A 19718-nucleotide genomic window follows, 5' to 3' on the forward strand; every position below is an offset into this window, starting at 1 on the left:
TCGCATGCATGAAGCTTCAGTTCAGTATCAGCACCCCAAGATGGCCTCCTGCCTTGTCTTTGCAGAAAATTACCCAGCACAATCAGATTTGGCGTACTACCGCCACACGCATGGGCCTCAAAAAGCAGTTACAAGAACCTCCTCTGCTTCCTGACAGTGTCCCTCCACAAGGCCATCATCTCAGCAGAGGGGCTCCTGGTTTGTCTGGATGTCTTGCATAAAAGCCTTGCAACAATTGTGGAGCATGACAATTGGAATCAGATTCCCATGATCGCTCCTCAGGACCAAATCTGTTCCAATCAGCCAAGTACTGCAACCTACCTCTTACAGTTATTGCATTAAAAATTGTATGCACCTCTGTTAGACATGGCATCGTTGGCGTGATTTCCCCTGTCTTTTTACTTCTGACCTCCTGTTTTTGACTATGCGCTGCATTTTGTTTTTGTTGGTTTTAGGACTCTGGGCACTTTACCAATACTGGCCAGTGCTAAAGTGTAAGTGCTCCCTGTTTATCCAAGACTGGCACATTTGATTAACTAATAAGTGCTTAGTAAAGTGCACCAGGTGTGCCCAGGACCTGTAAATCAAATACTACTGGTGGGCCTGCAACACTGAATATGCCACCCACATGAGTATTCCTTCAAACATGTCTCAGACCTGCCACTGCAGTGTCTGTGTGTGCAGTGTTAAACTGTCATGTTGACCTGGCAAGTGCACCCACTTGCCAGGCCCAAGCTTCCCTTTTACTATATGTAAGTAACCCCTAATGCAGGCCCAAGGCAGGCGTATGGGCAGGGCGCAGTGTATTTAAAAGGTAGGACATGTACTGGTGTGTTTCACGTATTCTAATAGTGAAATACTGCTAATGTCATTTTTCACTATTGCAAGTGCTATCTCTCCCATAGGGTATCCTGGGGATTGCCTTGAAATATTTTTAAAGTATATTTTCACAGTGGGAGACAATAGAGATTTTGAGTTTGGGGTCTCTGAACTCACAATTTGAAAATATATATTTTGGTGAAGTTGGTATTTAAATTGCGTGTTTGAAAATGCCACTTTTAGAAAGTCGTCTTTTTGTTGCTTAACCATTCTGTGCCTCTGCCTGTTTGTAGAATATACGTCTGGGTTGACTGACAGGTGGGCTCTTGTGCATTCACTCTAGACAGTCATATAAAGGGAGCTGAGGTGTGCCTTGCATATCCTGATGGCACATCCCTAGGCTGAAGGACCCTTCTGACACCCCAAAATCAGACCACTTCTGGACTGAGGACATTCTGCCAGGAAAGAAAGCTGGGCCCTGTAGGAGGGACTGCCACTCTGCCTGTAGCTTTGTTGCGCTGGCCTGCTCCTTGCTGCTTCTGTCCTGGAAGTGAAAGGACTGGACTTTGTTTTCTATATCCTGCTTCCAAGGTTCTCCAAGGGCTTGTGTATGCTTGCCTCCTGTAAGAAGAAGTCTCAGGGGCATTAAAGACTTCACCTGCCAGTGCCTGGGCTCTTCTGCTGAGAGTCCTGACTTGCCAAGTGGTGCCAAATCCAGATCCTGGCCCTTTGAAGTGTAATCTGGTGATCTTGTAGAGAAAATCCATGCATTGACTCCCAGAGCCTGTTTTCTTGATGCACCATTACAAAAGATCGACACCGCCACTGCCTGCACAGAAGTGTGGTTCCCGTTTGACGCACCAACCACAGCTTTCACTGCAGGCCCTAGCGTGCCATCGCAGCGCGTCAGAAATATCGCTGCAGCGTGAGTCATAATTACTCTGTCACCGATGTCCGTGGCACCCACTCCAATTTCGACACAGCACCTGCTTCGTGGCTGAGGAATTGATGCAGCACCTGCTTCACAACTGTGAAATCAATGCAGCGCCTGCATCGCCGCTGTCACATTGGCGCTTCCTCCGTCTCGGGTGCGGTAAATGCAACAGATGTGGCGAGGGCCAGGGTGGCAGATCACAGGTGTCTGGAGGGCTTGTGGAAGGTTCAGGTATTCTGGTCCCATGATGTGGAGGACTTTGTAGGCGTGTGTGAGCAGTTTGAAGTGGCATCTCTTCTTGACGGGTAGCCAGTGAAGGCTAAGGAATTGGGGGGTGATTTGGGATCGTATAGGCAGATCCAGGATGACTCTTGCTGCTGCGTTCCGGATAGTTTGGATGCTCTTCAGGAGGAGGGTGGTAGTTCCTGCATAGAAGGCATTCCCGTAGTCAATTCGACTGGTGATGAGGGCTTGTGTGATGGTTCTTCTGGTGTCTGTTGGGATCCATCTGAAGGCCTTACGGAGAATTCTGAGGGTGTTGTTGCAGGTGGATGCAACCAAGTAGACCTGTTGTCTCATGGAGAGCTCGCTGTCGAGGATGATACCGAGGTTGAGGACGTGGGTGTTGGGGGTTCGAAGCTGGGCCGAGGGTGGAGGTCGACCAAGAGTAGTCCCACGGTGAAGGGCGGTCTTCCAAAGAGATGAACTTTGGTTTTGTTGGAGTTGAATTTGAGGCAATAGATTATTATCCAGTTGGCGACATCAGCCATGGCGTTCTTGAAGTTCACTTAAGTGGTGTCTGTGTCTTTGGTAAGGGAGAGTATGAGCTGGGTGTCGTCTGCATAGGAGATAATGTGAGACCGTGGCTGCGGGTGATGAGTGCCAGCAGCTTCATGTAGAAAAATGAACATGGTGGAGTTGAGAGAGGAGCCCTGGGGTATGTCACAGATGGTGCTCTTGGGGGCAGAGCTGTACAGTGGAAGGTGGTTCTTTTAACAACAGTAACATAATATGGCCACCAAAAACATCTTGTCACTGCTGATAAAGTCTTAGCTAGTCCAGGATGTTCAGCCACCTTAGAGTCATGAAGTCAGCTCATAGTCTTTTAATGGTAGATACACAGCTCTTTCATGATGCATAAAAACATATTTTTCATGTCTATAGTCTTGTTTCATTAGAAATGTCTTTTTGTCTATAGAAGGACTTTCTATACACAGTTTGTTAAAAAACGAAGCTACAATAATCAAAGCAATGGATTGATTGCATAAACCCTTAGGTATGAAAAGATTGGGGAGATATTTTCAGTCACTTGACTTTAATTCGCCACCTGACCTTGTTGTGAGAAGTAATTGGCCTGCCCAATCTTTGGACCTGGTCTTTAATTTAGCATGAGATTATAGTCAGAGAAAACCAAGTCCCTTTATGTTTGTACGGGTAAGTGCTCTGACTGATATTAAATCTGCAGGTTTATGTTCTCTTTGTGCACTACTATGGTATGTTATCCTCCTAACAAAAAATGCCTCATCGTTTAAATCTCTTCGTGGCCAAAAGTTTCTTCTCAATAATGGTATAATATAACTCTGCTGGTGAAGATTTATTGGAAGTGTGAGATACTGGGGGAACCTGGCCAGTGTTTGTATTTCTCTATACCAAAACACCTCCAGTCACAGAACAAAAAGAATCTGTCTCAAATGTGAAAGGGCACTCCACATTAAGATTTTGCAAAATGGAAGCACTATGAAAAGATTCCTAAAATGCAGATTGGCTTCTTCTGACCAAATAAAAGCTACCGCTTTTTTCATATCTGATGAATGTATCTCATATAAAAATTGGCAATATTGTTATTGTTATTGTTAATTTGGATTTGTAACGCGCCCAATCACCTACAGGTCTCTAAGCACTCGGAAATCGATGTTATTACAATAACTTGGCACAACACATCAGAGAGACACAGCTAACAGTTTACATTGCGCTCAGAACTTTACCAAACAGCAGTGTTTTCAACAGTTTTCTGAACCGCAGAAGATTCACTTCCCTGCGTAGCCCCTCAGGCAGCTTATTCCATAGCTGAAGGGCCAATACAGAGAAGGCTCTCCCTCCCTTAGTTACTAATTTGTAACGGGGGCAAACCAGCAACTGGGAGTCCGATGATCTAAGTGTTCTCTTTGGGCTGTACACCTCCAGGCGGTCTTCAATGTAGACAGGTGCATGGCCGTAAACCGCCTTATGGGCTATGCATAAACTCTTGAATTCAACCCTCTCTTTAATAGGGAGCCAATGAAGACTCTGTAGTAGAGGGGAGGCCTTGGTTCTTCTAGGTAATCCAAAGATCAATCATGCGGTGTCGTTCATCACGACCTGTACTCTGTTAGTCAGAGTTTTAGGGAGACCAAGATAAAGGGCATTTCCATAATCAATCCTTGAGATGACGGTCACTGCTACAATTGAGCGCATCATGGATTGAGAGAGAAAGGGGGCTAACTTCCTCAGTTGCCTGATAATATTTGTGCAGCTTCCCACAACGGAAGATATTTGGCTGCACATTGACAGATCACAGTCTAATTTAATCCCCAAGCTCTTTACGTTCACACTTGGCTTTGGGGCTAGTCCTAACTCTGAAGGCCAGTACAGATCACTCCAGGGTGAGGTGGTAGATGGAATTACCAACACCTTGGTCTTATCCGGGTTGATCTTTAACAGGTTTTCCGTCATCCATCTTACGGTGTACCTCAAGATGTTCTGGGCTTGAATTTGTGCTGCCCCTGTATTATCGACACTCAGCACAAGCTGAGTGTTGTCAGCATAATTAAAGACTCTGCAGCCCATATTGGCCAAGGATGCAATCAGAGGTTGTAGGTAAAGATTGAACAGGAGTGGGGACAATGCGGAGCCCTGTGGTACCCCGCACTCTAGGGTCCCCACCTCTGAAGTCAAGTCCCCCAGTTGTACCCTCTGTGTCCTTCCCGAAAGGAAGGATTGCAGCCATTTAAAGGCCAGGCCTCTGATCCCAAAGGCCTCCAGTCTTTCCAGGAGCAAGTCATGGCTGACAGTATCGAACGCCGCTGACAGATCTAATAAAATCAGGGCGCTCGGTTTCTTGCTGTCAGCTATGCCTCTTAATTCATCCAGCACCGAGAGCATCACTAACTCGGTGCTGTGATGCGCTCTGAACCCTGCCTGTCGCTCATGTAATAGACCATGGGATTCCAGGTACAGGGACAAAGATTTCAGCACATGCTGTTCTAAGATCTTTGAGAGGAAAGGCAGCTGGGAAATCGGCGTGTAGTTCTTCAGAACAGCCAGGTCTGCGCCCGGTTTCTTTAACAGGGGCCTAACTCGAGCCTCCTTGAGTTCGTCCGGTAGATACCCTGTTTCTAGGGACCTATTAAGGAGAGAGATAATCCGATCCTCCAGTAGAGGACGTGCCACATGGAAAACACTCGGGGGACACGGGTCCGCTGGCGAACCGGATTTGGTTTTACCCATCAGCTGCTCTAGGCTCAACATGTCCAGCTCAGGGAACTGTACTATGGAGCAGTGGACAAGATTACGAGCATCAGAGTGTATGGTAGCACTATTCACCACACTACTCTTTATTTCCAGGATGATGGTCTTTACTTTTTCCTAAAAGTACCCCTGGAAGGTGTTACAGTTTATAGGGGACTCGAAGTTTTCCTGTTTTTTACTCAACTCCGACAGGATTTTGAAGGTCTCCTTCTGGGTATTCCCGGCTCTCTTTAGGCGAGACTCATAGTACTCCGCCTTAGCTTGTGAAATTAGTTTTTTATACAGATGAAGAGAGCCTTTATAGTGGTTCCTCGCTGTATCCTGCTTAGTTTTCCTCCAGGATCTCTCCAGAGCTCGGAGTTTTCTTTTTTGTTCCCTCAATAGTGGGGTAAACCAGGGAGACTCTTTGCCAGGTCCTTTTATTGACTGAGTTCTTTCCGGCGCTATCTGGTCAATAGCTTCGCCCAGACTCCGAGTTAGATCCGCGTATTCTAGGTCCAGGCATTTATCTGTATCCAACAGACAAGCCGCTTTCGGGAACACCATGGTCAGGGTTTTTAAGTCAACCTCAGCCCATTTACGGGTTCTTCGAATACCCCGCGGTAGGTATTTTAAATGGTCATTAATGTTTACCCCACAGGTCACCAAATAATGGTCGGTCCATACACAAGGGACCACATCCCTAAGAGTGACGTTTGGATCTGTGGTCCATACTAGATCAAGAGTATGACCCTTGATGTGTGTGGGTACTTCCACGAGTTGACTAAAACTCAAGGAGGACATTGTAATGTCCAATTGGCGTGTAGCCAGATCCCTGTGGGGGCTATCCCAATGCAGATTAAAGTCTCCCATTACCAAGATTTTCTTATATCTTGTACGGAGGTCAGACATAATAGGAGCAAGTAGGTCGTTAAAGAGTGGGGTTGAGTTGGGCGGGCGGTAAATCAACAGGGCCACCCAGCAGGAGTTGTTCAGGGTAATCGTTACTCCTACCAAATCAGCTAGATCCACCGTTTCTGATAATAGTCTTTCTACGGACAAGGTCTTTTTAAATAAGATCGCTACCCCCCCCCCACGCAGCCCCTGCGCAGTTCTGCCATATTTCATCATAGCCATTTGGAAGAGCAGCAATAATGTCCGGCATGGAGTTTTCGCCCATCCAGGTCTCTGTAAGGGTCAGGACATCAAGGTCCTTATCCTGAAGCAGGGTATAAATCTCCACATGATGGCTGGGAAGTGACCTGGTATTTAAACTAGCTATCTTTAATACAGGGTACTGGGCTCTAAGAATTCCATTATGAGATCGTTGTATGGCATACTTTTTTAGCCTAGCAATGACTCCATGATCTGTTAACGGCTCACCATTATCTAAGTGACGCAGCTCCTCCGACGTATAGATGTGCCGATGGTCAAGAGTCCAGGCCCCCGAGCCCGTCCGTGCGCGGACGGGCGCAGACGGGCTGTACTCTGGTGTGACTCCGGCGATGTTCTGGCGAGCCCGCAGCGCGAGACCGCTGCGCGTCGGCATGGCCGGCTTAAGTACTGGTCTAGCGTCCTTGTGACAACTAGACCATGCAGAGCCTCACCCCCCACCCAAGATGTCCGCCGCTATGGCAGTGAATTGAGTGAAGCAAAGCAGATAAATTCTCGAGTGACAAGAGGAGCCGCCCCAACGCGGTGCTTGTTAATTTTTATGTGCAAGTGAGTGGCGGTCATTAAAATCAGGGTAAAAGTACAAATAAACACACAACTCAGGAGACAAAACGGGAATCTTAAAATTCAAGCTGTGATGGCTCCTAGTGAGCGCGCTGCGCTCTGTGCTGTCTCTAAGCTTCTGAGGTTGCCAAATTAGTTTCCCAAGTAACAGGCCGCCTAGTTTGCTCTGCTTAAGTACCGGTCTAGCGTCCTTATGACGACTAGACCGTGCAGAGCCTCACCCCCCACCCAAGATGTCCGCCGCTATGGCAGTGAATTGAGTGAAGCAAAGCAGATAAATTCTCGAGTGACAAGAGGAGCCGCCCCAACGCGGTGCTTGTTAATTTTTATGTGCAAGTGAGTGGCGGTCATTAAAATCAGGGTAAAAGTGCAAATAAACACACAACTCAGGAGACAAAACGGGAATCTTAAAATTCAAGCTGTGATGGCTCCTAGTGAGCGCGCTGCGCTCTGTGCTGTCTCTATGCTTCTGAGGTTGCCAAATTAGTTTCCCACCTCTGAAGTTTCTTAACTGATGTGGGTGTGGGCAATTGCACTATTAAAGCTACTTTTTGTTATTCCATCTGAATGCTTTCAGGTGTAATGAAGTACCCCCGAAACTGCACTGTGGTAGTAGTGTGATGAAGTCATTTATATATCTTAGCTAAAAGATGATGTTTTTTCAAACATTGCAGAACCACCCTTTTATGTCAAAGGTGAACCTCCAAGGTTTCAAAACTGAGAAAGATATCATCTAAATCGATAGCACAAAACACATCCAAAAATCATCTCAATACCTTATCAATAAAATATTGAAATGCTGCAGGAGCATTGCACAGTCCAAAAGGCACGACCTGATACTAGCACAACCCAAACTTAGTACAGAAAGCAGTGTTCCACTCATCACAGCAGTGTTCCACTCATCACCCGTTCTGACTCTAACCAGATAGTAAACTCTGTTGAGATCCAACTTTGTAAATATCTTAGCACACCCTACTTCAAGACCTCTGGCAGCAAGCCCGGTTTGTTAGCCAAAGCCAAGGAAAGCCACAAACAGTATGCCACTACACATAGACTAGTTGGACCAGACTACAAAGTAAGGGATAAGGTGTGGGTATTCATTAAAAACCTTAATGTGCACGGTCCCAAAAAACTGTTGCCATGTTACGTTGGCCCTTACGCCATTTATACAGTCATCAACCGAGTATCCATTTGACTCTCCTTGCCAGCTCAGATGAGAATACACACCGTGTTCAACGTCTCCCTTCTATGACCAGCTCACCTGGAAGGCCACACTGTTTCCCCTCCACCTCCTGTGCTCCAGGATGACCACGAAGAATACGAGGTGAGAGCTATCCTTGATTCACGGAGGACAAGGGGGAGGCTCTTTTACCTGGTAGACTGGAGGAGACATGGTCCGGAGGAGAGGTCTTGGGAACCCCTGCCCCATGTGCACCATGCCCCCCAGTTGGTTTGTGCATTCCATAATCGGCATCCCCTTAAGCCACGTCCTGCCACCCATGTTTAGGAGGGGGAGTGTTCTGTCTTAGGGGAGGGTACTGTCATGGTTCCGTCTCTGAGCAGGTCCTGGAGGGTCCGTCTTCCGAATGATTGAGGGGGTTTGCATGGTCTGTTTTCTTACGGGCGTTTGTAATTATAGGAATGCTGGACCGGTTAGCGGTCCAGCTTTCCTGCAAGGGAAATTACGTCCAGGTCAGCTGACATTGCCCTACCGGGTGAGACCACATAAGGCCCGCAACTCTCAACCTGATAGTGCTTCGAATACGAGTCATTGCCCTGTCTGCTCTCCGCTGACTTCCGTCAAGCAGTCCCTTTGTCCCACATCGAGCAATTAATCCTTGGTCTGACTCACGTTGGAGCGCGTGAGTCATTCTTGCTTGCGGCACGCGCAGGAGCACATAGCCGCCTATTCTTGTTTCCCCACTCACGCAGGGGCTTTGGTGTGTCTGTGCACTTGTGGCAAGCGCAGGAGCGAGCTGCCACAACACTTGTTTTCCCCCTTGAGCAGGAGTGCTGGTATTTCCTTATACTTGCGGCACGCGCAGTAGCACGTTGCCACCTTACTTGTTTGCACACTCACTCAGGAGCGCTATTGTGTTTGTGCATTTGTGGCAAGTGCAGGAGTGCACTGCCACAACTGTTGTTTTCCCCCTGGCATAGCAGCGCTGATATTTCCTTGTACTTGCGGCACACGCAGGAGCACGTAGCCGCCTAAAATGTAATCCCATACTTGTGCAGGAGCGCTGGTTTATATCTTGCATTTGTGCTACGCGCAGGAGCGCGCAGCCACAACACTTGGTTTCACACTCGAGCAGGAGCGCTTATGTGTCTCTCACTTACGGCATGCGCAGGAGCACATAGCCAAGTGATTTTCCATGTTACATAGGGCAGAAGCGCTCAATCTACTTTTCTTATTGTTTGGCTCACGTAGGAACACGTGGCCACAAGTCTCATCTCATCCAGGATGCGCAGGAGCGTCCGCAAGCTTAAATTCCATTTTCTTACTCCAGTGTGTGGGAGGACTTCTCATTCCTGTTAAACGATATACCTTGTCCAGGTGATTATGTCCTCCTTAGCAGTACCTCTAGTGATTGTATGGAAACTGTATGTGTGTGACCCAGGGGTGAAGAAGTAATTACCCATATGGTTTATCCCTACAGACGGTGATTCCCAAAGGGGTTTCCTCAGCATCCGTGGGCGTACCCATACAAGTCTTCACAGTAGAGACACTACGCCATGCTTCTGGGATTTCTTCCTCCGGTCCCCATCTTTACCCTGGTCAGTATATATTCCTTTTCTAGGGAAAGGTGCGAGATTAATCTGCAAGCAGAAGGTAAGACTTGTGGGGTCCTGACACACTTTGACAAACCTTGGCAAAATGCCCAGTTTTTGTGCAAAGTCTACATTGAACATTTTTAGCCGGGCTAGCCCTACCCCCCTCTTGATGTGGTGGATATCCACACCTGAAACACATGTTATTTTGTTTGAAAAACAAGTTCTGCTGTGCAGGATTACAAGGTGACAAATGCTGACGCAGCAGACACTTTAAACATTTTCTCTTTGTGATCTTTGGAGTGCACTGCATTAACCTGTTCAACCGTTTTGTTCTCTAATTCTCTAACTGATTTGATTGATGTCTCAATGCTCATAGCAATCGTGAGGATTTCAGTCAAAGAAGGATTCTCTAATAAAAGCAACTTCTGTTTGATGGACCTATCAGTGCAGTGGCAATGATCTCTAATAACTTGTTCTGCAGAATTCTCAAACTGACATTCCGCTGCCAACTTGTGCGGAGCAGAGATATACGTATCAACATCATCTCCTACTTTTTGTTCTCTTTTGCAGAACTTGTGCCTCAACACCACCAGACTGGGAGCAACATCAAACCTTTGTACAAGTTTCTTTATGGCTTGTTCATAGACATCCAACTCATCCTCCCAGTCAACCTGAATATCAGGTAGATATTTAAGCGTGGATCTACCTTCAAAAGTCAAAGACTTCAAAAGTAGATATATTTTCCTCTTTGGTCTGAATCTGGAAGCACCAATTGCCCCAAAGTAAACCTCAAAAGCACCATGCCACTGCCTCCACTGTGTAGGTGGATCTCCTGGTGTCTCCAAAAAAGGTGGTGGTGGGTTTACTGACTGCATAGTACTTCAAATAAACTTAAAGAGCAATACATGGTGGAAGTCACAACCAACTTATATGTACATTTTCTTTTATGAAAATGTATCTATACTACTATTATAAAGCGAGAACACAAACATTTGAGCCAGGTAAACTCGAGAACCACAGCGCCAATCCACACACCTGATGAATCGTTGAAATTACCAGAGTGTGCAGATGGACATAGGCTATAAAAAATAAAAATTAAACGTAAATTTAAAAATGTAACAACAAAAAAAACAGTAGTCCTCTGAAAGTAGAGCCGGCCGCGACGTTGAGCAGGCCGCGACGTAGCGCTGGCCGCGACGAAGCGCTGGCCGCGACGTGCGTGATGACGAGGAGGAGCGGCAGACATAAAGCGGCGGTGGTAAGGCAAAGGCGAGGCGGGGCGGGGCGGGAGGGGGCCGGGGGGTTGGCCCTGCTTCCATCTGCTCTGTGTCCGTCCCTGAATACAATAAAAACCCAGCATTAGCGGCGGCTCAGGTAAGGCAAAGGCGAGGCGGGGCGGGAGGGGGTCACAGCGGGAGGGGGGCGGGCAGTTGGCCCTGCTTACATCTGGTCCGTGTAGCTAATAGGTGTCTTGGCGGCTCAGGAAAGGCAAAGGCGAGGTGGGCGGGAGGGGGTCGGGGCAATTGGCACAATTTGACAAAGCCCTAAGGCGAAACGCGTCGTTGCTGTTAAGTTCCCGTTAAGTTCCCGTAATAAATCTTCTGTGGAACTACCCCCTGTGTGTGCTACTTTCTTTATGGATTAAGGATCCTTGGATGTTCGGAGCTTGGATTATCTAAACGGGCACACCCCCGTTGTGTGTGCAGCCGCTCACGTGTGCATCTGGCTGGTGTTTGGAAGCTGTTATATATATATATATATATATTAAAACATTTTAAGTGCTAGGTAGAAGTCAAAATCGTGTATACATTGCCATAAGTACTTCTTATTATGCCTGAAGCGTACATTATGAAAATGTCACACTTCAATGAAATTGTAGCACAACTGTCTTCAGTGCACAGGATGGCTCTGTTTTTTTTCTTTTTTCTTCAGTCGATAGGCCTTTTCCTGGACGATACAATAATCCAGAGACCTTCCCAATCTATAAAGATGGCTGCCGTGTATATTCTAATCTTTAAGGCCAATATACCATGTTTTTGTACCCACAAACGTCCTCTTCGCATGCACAGATTCCCTTACCTAGCCCTGGTTGACCGCTCCTCCTCCCGCAAATGGCTGTCAGTTCCTGCATTTTTTCTACGGGAATTCGGAGAAGTTCGGTATGCATCATCCAACTCTGTCTTGCATCGTGCAGCTCAACTAGCGTGTGTTCCTGTGCAAATTTTCTTCATGTGGTACGGCTCACCCATTCTGTTACCGGAACCAGGAGACTAAGTGGAGAAGCGTGGCTCAGTGGTTAGAGGCGGCAGACCTGGAAGCTGAGATCGACTGTGGACCAGGGTTCGATTCCCCGCCTCGGCGGGTCTCGGGCTCAAAATTCCACAGACTCGACAATTCTCGCTCTGGTGCCTACTCAACTCACGGGGTCACACTCTGCGACTCTGGGCAATAGCTTGCTTAATCTCAACTACGGCCCCTCGCGGCGGGATGCCTGGCTTTCACCTTGTGGACACCCTGCCGTGGTTTCTCACAGGGGAATACCAGGACGGGTTCCCTAAGCAAGCGCCGGGACGCTTACGGGCAGCTGTGCGCTTTACAAGTCCAGCACATTTACATTTACTAACACTGGAACTGTGCTTGCTGCGACGTCTGGCTGAAACACACGTGATGCGGGCAAGTGCCTTCTCTTTCGGTAGTGTTAACCAGGCTGTGGGTTCTCTTCTTCGAGGGTACACCGGTCCAGCTCGTCACCATGTGGAAAAAGTGACAAACTTCGTCAATGTAGATAAAGGGCTTTATTTAAGACAGCAAAAAGTAACCTCAACTGCTCCAGGCTATCAAGTGGAAACCAACCTCCACTCTCTGGAACACTCGACATTACTGTGCTCCAGAGCAGACAGCATGGGTTATAAGAAATACACATAAACAGTGCACAACTAGTAGAAGACAATACTACACTCTGATGGCAAGTAATTCCACAATGTGTTATCTAGAACTGAAAATCCATTCCTTCTCCATTGGAAGCGAGCATTCAGTTTTGTGCCAGAATGTAGGGAGAGCTTTTCTCGCCCAAAAATGCACAAGCTATTCTGCGGACTTGGAGTTGATTCTACAACAATTTAATTCTCGACAGGGAGTCAATACACTGCCCAATGTCCATTGAGTTTTGATCAAACTTGCCAATTTTAAGCAATAATTAAGCTGTAGTGTTCTGCACATGCTGTAACCAGGCAACATGATATTTAAGGAGGCCACTGAATAAGGCACTGGAATAATATAGCATTATAGTCCACTGCCGAGGGCTATCACGGTTTTCTAACGGCACTGTACATGAGCTATAGGTCCAAGCCACAGTTGAAAGCTTATAACGAGGGTGAGGGCCTTTAACAATCAGTGTAGCCTGATGCAGAATGGCTAAAATATTAGAGCATTCCACTCGCTGAGAGTAGAATGTTCTAAATTAAAAAGGGAGGAAGACAAGAATTGAAATCTTGGAGAAGAAGGTCTGCACAATCGGCTGTTGGCCCTGAGTCACTTTATTGTCTTCAGTGGAGCTCCCAATGTTCCAATCTATTGTAATCAAAATGATGATATCCAGTAGTCCAAGTGTAGAAAGGTAAGTTGCTTTATTGAGATGTTAAGATGAAGACGTAATTAAGAACCCCACCAGGAGCAGCCTTCCTGCTGCTCAGACTTTTTATCCAACTGACTCTCCCCAGCAAACATTCCACAGCATCATCACTCACCAACATTCCTCACCACAGTGACCCTGGCTGAGCAGCAGATACAACACATCTCCCTTCTTTACAGGAAAATACAAGACATTGCTACAACCCCCCCCCCCGCATTCCCACAAATATATAGCAAGAGAAGGGACCCTTGCAAGAAAATGTAAGATGCACAAGTATACAGCACATTAAATGAAACAATGTTAAAAACAATACATGTAACCAATACAATGTAAAGTTGGTAAATAGTTATGCACACAAAACAGAAAAGTGACAAAAGCATAGTGACAAAAGCAAGAATAGCATAGATACTACTCCATAAATATGTTACGCGAAGAATGGAGAAAGTACATGCAATATAAATTAGAATGGAGAAAGTACATGCAATATAAATCAGAATAGAGGAAGTCTATGCCTGTACCTTATAAATATAATTTAAATATAAGTAACTCGCGAATTGAATAAAGCACCACATAACCCATTACTTCTCTTATACAAAACACATGATCACATACATCTTCACATATCATGCACACACCTTCTCCCTGTCCACCAAAATCTACAGCACCCCACCTCAACTACCTGACCCACAAACCACACGCATGCCAGTTGGCCAGGCTGGCACGTAATGCAGCCAGACAAAAGTACGTATAAAATCGGTGCAGCAGAGAACATAAAGAGCTGACAAATGAAATGACAAACATCATAAACAGGCAAAACGGGTGACTAAAACAGCACGCATTCATCCCACTTGGAACATTTCAATCGAAACAAGGAGATAAAACATCACACAATCATCCCACACAGCACATTTTTTTTTAAACGGGTTACTTAAACTACGCAGAGTCAATCCAACAACAAACACCTTTAAATTAAAAAAGTGTGACTTAAACTACGCACAGTCATCCCACAAAGCACATTTCAATAAGAACTGTTTGGCTTAAACCACGCACTGTCATCCGACACAGCACATTTCAATAAGAACCGGGTTACTTAAACTACGTGCAGTCACCCCACACTTCTATCAAGAACAGGTGACTTATATTATGTACAGTCATCTCAATACAACAGGTAAAAGGATGACGTACCATGACACAGTCACACCACACACAACCTAAGTAGCATTAAGGAACTCATTCATCAACCACAAAATGAACGCAAAATGCACAAAAGGTTCACTCAAAAATTGGTTATGAGCATGAAACTTGACACTAGCTCAAATGGTGAAAGGCACAAAATTAAGAGCAAAGTCAAAAGAAAACATCACATTAAATGTTGTGTCAGATCTCATAGCGGAGGTTAGGCGCGAACCCTGCCTTGAGACGCGATCTAACACCTATAAACTACATTTCCCATGATTCCAGGTCCTACGCGCGCGACGCCCGTGTTATGACGTCACACGCGCAGAGAACATTACCGGAGAAGAAACCGAAGACGCCGCCGTTGATTCTGGTTCCGATCCTGATCTGGGTGAGATCGTGAGTTTCCAGCGTATCCTTTACGAGTGTACTCTACCGGCTGGTGAGTACAATAGAAGCCTTCCGCTTCTGTCTAGGGGTGGCGTCGGCTGGCGCTTCCCTTTTCCGTGGAGTTCCTGCGTATCCTTTGCGAGCGTACTTTACCGGCTGGTGAGTACAATAGAAGCCTTCCGCTTCTGTATAGGGGTGGCGTCGGCTGGCGCTTCCCTGTTCAGTGGAGTTCTCGGCTGAGGCTCTAGCGTCTCACTGGCTAGTGAGATGCAGGTATCCAGGCAGTGTTTACAGTGTGAAAAGGTCCAAGGATATTATTGGGAACACTGTTTTCTGTGAACTGCCATTCCGTGTTCTGGGTTCAATCTGAATTCAGATTTCCAGGGCTATTGATCTTTCTTACGTCCTATGCATTTGCCTTGTGCTTGAGGGGTACAAACGAACTTACCTGCATTGAGACATTGTATTCCAAAGGTGCATATTCTGTGGTTCACCAGCCAAACGGATGACATTGTTGGTTTAGCTTCATTGGTGTACCTTTATCACTTCAGGAATCAGGACTTTGGTATTACTTCTTGTGTTCAGCAGAGTGTGTTGTCAGGTGATTTAACCGGGCAATCACATTAGGGAGTGAAGACATAACTGTTGTTTCCGCTTTTCTCCTCTCTGACAACAGGGGCTTATGAGCTTCGCCTGGCAGGCTAACTTCCATACTGACCCCTGTTGAAGCCCCATTGTACATCTTTGTTGGTATGTAGTAATGTGCAATCTGTAATGTATTGTGGATCTTGCTGAGTTTAGATACTGACCATAGGTTCTTGTGTTCTAGGTATAACATCCTATTCAACCTTTTATGATTGCCAGGCAAAGCCAACCACTTATTCCTACCAGGTATAACTCAGTCAATTCACACAAAGGAGGGGCAATAAGTTGTTTGGCGCATTACATTGCATCTTTAGTCTGTGCTTGTCTCATGGTGCCTTGTTCTCGTTTCAGCTTCCCTTCCCCGCAGTTCCCACCCTTACCTTCCTGTTAATCCCTCGCTCGATCATTCCTGTGCGTCTGTTCCCATTCAGACCCAGGGGCTGTCGAGAGGTGGACCCCATAGAGCATCGTGAGATCCTGAGGACCGTTGGACCTGACATGTTGGTACACTAGCTCTGTTCGAAGTCATAAATGTCTCCCAAGACTAGAGAGCACCTTGGAACGTGAAGCAGTTGTTTCTCTGGGAAACTGCAGCGGGAGAAACTAATTATGTCACGTTTTACAAATAGCTGCACAGCTGTGTCAAGAAATATGGTGGTAGAGCTTGCAAGAGAAAACACACGGCAGAACATGAACAACAACTTGAATCCAGGCTGAAGATGGCTGTAATGCCAGAAACCGGTCCTGGGAAGCTTGATTCCGGTCCAGGGAAGACAGGGCTTGGCAGTTCGGGCTGGACTGTTCTCATGAGGCACAGGGTCAGACTGATTTGCATATGGCCATGTCTGAACTGGGGTGGCGGAGTGAGCTAAAGAACGGTGATGGATTAAACCCAGATCAGTTGACTAGGGGTGAGTGTTTGTATTGTCAACGCTCCGTCCATCATCACCTTTGGTTTTTCTTTGTTCGCCCTAAGTTGGCAGGGTATGCTCAGACGTGAGTCCCTTGCTCACTTAGCCACTGGAGTCAAGCAAGCCCGGCTGAAGACGGCTGTAATGCCAGATACCGGTCCTGGGAAGCTTGATTCCGGTCCAGGGAAGACATGGCTTGGCAGTTCGGGCTGGACTGTTCCCATGAGGCACAGGGTCAGACTGATTTGCATATGGCCATGTCTGAACTGGGGTGGCGGAGTGAGCTAAAGAACGGTGATGGATTAAACCCAGATCAGTTGACTGGGGGTGAGTGTTTGTATTGTCAACGCTCAGTCCATCATCACCTTTGGTTTTTCTTTGTTCGCCCTAAGTTGGTATGGATTAAACCCAGATCAGTTGACTGGGGGTGAGTGTTTGTATTGTCAACGCTCCGTCCATCATCACCTTTGGTTTTTCTTTGTTCGCCCTAAGTTGGCAGGGTATGCTCAGACGTGAGTCCCTTGCTCACTTTGAGGGACTCACTTTGCCACTGGAGTCAAGCAAGCCCGGCTGAAGACGGCTGTAATGCCAGAAACCGATCCTGGGAAGCTTGATTCCGGTCCAAGGAAGACATGGCTTGGCAGTTTGGGCTGGACTGTTCCCATGAGGCACAGGGTCAGACTGATTTGTATATGGCCATGTCTGAACTGGGGTGGCGGAGTGAGCTAAAAACGGTGATGGATTAAACCCAGATCAGTTGACTGGGGGTGAGTGTTTGTATTGTCAAAGCGCTGTTCATCATCACCTTTGGTTTTTCTTTGTTCGCCCTAAGTTGGCAGGGTATGCTCAGACGTGAGTCCCTTGCTCACTTTGCCACTGGAGTCAAGCAAGCCCGGCTGAAGATGGCTGTAATGCCAGAAACGGGTCCTGGGAAGCTTGATTCCGGTCCAGGGAAGACATGGCTTGGCAGTTCGTGCTGGACTGTTCCCATGAGGCACAGGGTCAGACTGATTTGTATATGGCCATGTCTGAGCAAACCGGCAGCCCCTCCCACCTCACCTGAAGGGCTTCAAAGACTCCTTGCGCCTCCCGCTTCGCGGGAGACGCTGCGCTCGGTCAGGGACTGCTGTGGGCTGACATCCGCGGACTCCAGAGCCCAGGAACCAGCGGGGGCCGCAGAGCAAACCGGCAGCCCCTCCCACCTCACCTGAAGGGCTTCAAAGACTCCTTGCGCCTCCCGCTTCGCGGGAGACGCTGCGCTCGGTCAGGGACTGCTGTGGGCTGACATCCGAGGACTCCAGAGCCCAGGAACCAGCGGGGGCCGCAGAGCAAACCGGCAGCCCCTCCCACCTCACCTGAAGGGCTTCAAAGACTCCTTGCGCCTCCCGCTGCGCGGGAGACGCTGCGCTCGGTCAGGGACTGCTGTGGGCTGACATCCGAGGACTCCAGAGCCCAGGAACCAGCGGGGGCCGCAGAGCAAACCGGCAGCCCCTCCCACCTCACCCGAAGGGCTTCAAAGACTCCTTGCGCCTCCCGCTTCGCGGGAGACGCTGCGCTCGGTCAGGGACTGCTGTGGGCTGACATCCGAGGACTCCAGAGCCCAGGAACCAGCGGGGGCTGCAGAGCAAACCGGCAGCCCCTCCCACCTCACCTGAAGGGCTTCAAAGACTCCTTGCGCCTCCCGCTTCGCGGGAGACGCTGCGCTCGGTCAGGGACTGCTGTGGGCTGACATCCGAGGACTCCAGAGCCCAGGAACCAGCGGGGGCCGCAGAGCAAACCGGCAGCCCCTCCCACCTCACCTGAAGGGCTTCAAAGACTCCTTGCGCCTCCCGCTTCGCGGGAGACGCTGCGCTCGGTCAGGGACTGCTGTGGGCTGACATCCGAGGACTCCAGAGCCCAGGAACCAGCGGGGGCCGCAGAGCAAACCGGCAGCCCCTCCCACCTCACCTGAAGGGACGTATAAGACAGCCTTGGACTCCCGCGCCGCGGGACAAGCCCGGGCAAAGGGCGGGCCCTCTGTGGCCCTCAGGGGACTGAAGGAGACTGGACTGGGCCTGGACCCTTATTTTTCCCCTTGTGGACCATTTTCGCGCCTGGAGCGTGTAAGATATCTGATTATTTCTTTATATTGAGCTGTATAGGTTGTTTTAATACTCAGTGCTTAGATTGAAGGGTACCTGTTTGCAAGTATTAGTTCCATTTATATTTATAATGTCTAAATCCAAAAATGATAAGGCACCGGTGGGTCCCGCTACTCTTGATAATTTCCTGGTTAGGAAAGTAAGCCAGATAAATAATAACAGGCGTGCATCATTGGGGAAAAGCACTGTGGTAGGGGAAATGGTTTTTGAAAACTCCCCTATCAGCCCGTTACAAGGATGTGTAATTAACTCGACTGATGTCATTTCTTTTGACCCTCCAGTGTCCATTTTAGTTAACGTGGAGGCTCATTCTGACCCTCAGGTGCTGTCATGTCCTGATACTAGTGTGTTACATGAGCCCCAATCAGAAACCAGGGCTATAAGAACTTGTAGAACACTCTCTCAAAGGGTAAATGGGAAGCAAAATAAGTCTAAAAATAAGGATGGTAAGGCAATTATCAATCCTGCAATACCAACCCCTTTTGTTTTTATGGGCACTAGCAATGATGGTAATGGAAATGGTGTAAGTATAACTCCTGACCTTCTAGCTTCACTTATAAAAAATCTAGAAGCTTCTTTGACAACTAAAATGGAGGAGCTTATTAAACCATTAACAAGTAAGATAGATAACCTAGCAAAGGAAGTGACAAGGCTGGGTGGTCTGTTATCAGCAAAGAATAGTGTCACATCTTGTGGAAGTGTACCCTCTGGGAGGAAAGGTTTAGAACTTGCCGATATCAACGATATATGTAATAAGGCAAGGGGGAATGCTGCTGTTGCAGAGGCCACTGGTTCTGAACCCCCTATTCGTCCAGATATCCCTGTGGCTTCGGCTCCGCCAATACCATCTATAAAGCAAATAAACAGTAGAGCACCCAGACCCCGAGGTACAATCCCTATCTTAATTTACCACCAGATTGTGCTCCGTTTGAGCTGTACTAACTAATGTGCCCCCCTGCGGGACTAATCCCGCATCTCCTTTTGATGAATCCCAATCCTCTCTGAAAAATAAAACTGTGTCTTGGCTCAATAAAAACTGTGGGTTCCCTGTTTCATACTCGGACCAAATTATG

This window comes from Lissotriton vulgaris, chromosome 8 (assembly GCF_964263255.1).
Source record: "Lissotriton vulgaris chromosome 8, aLisVul1.2, whole genome shotgun sequence".
In the NCBI taxonomy this organism is placed as follows: domain Eukaryota; kingdom Metazoa; phylum Chordata; class Amphibia; order Caudata; family Salamandridae; genus Lissotriton; species Lissotriton vulgaris.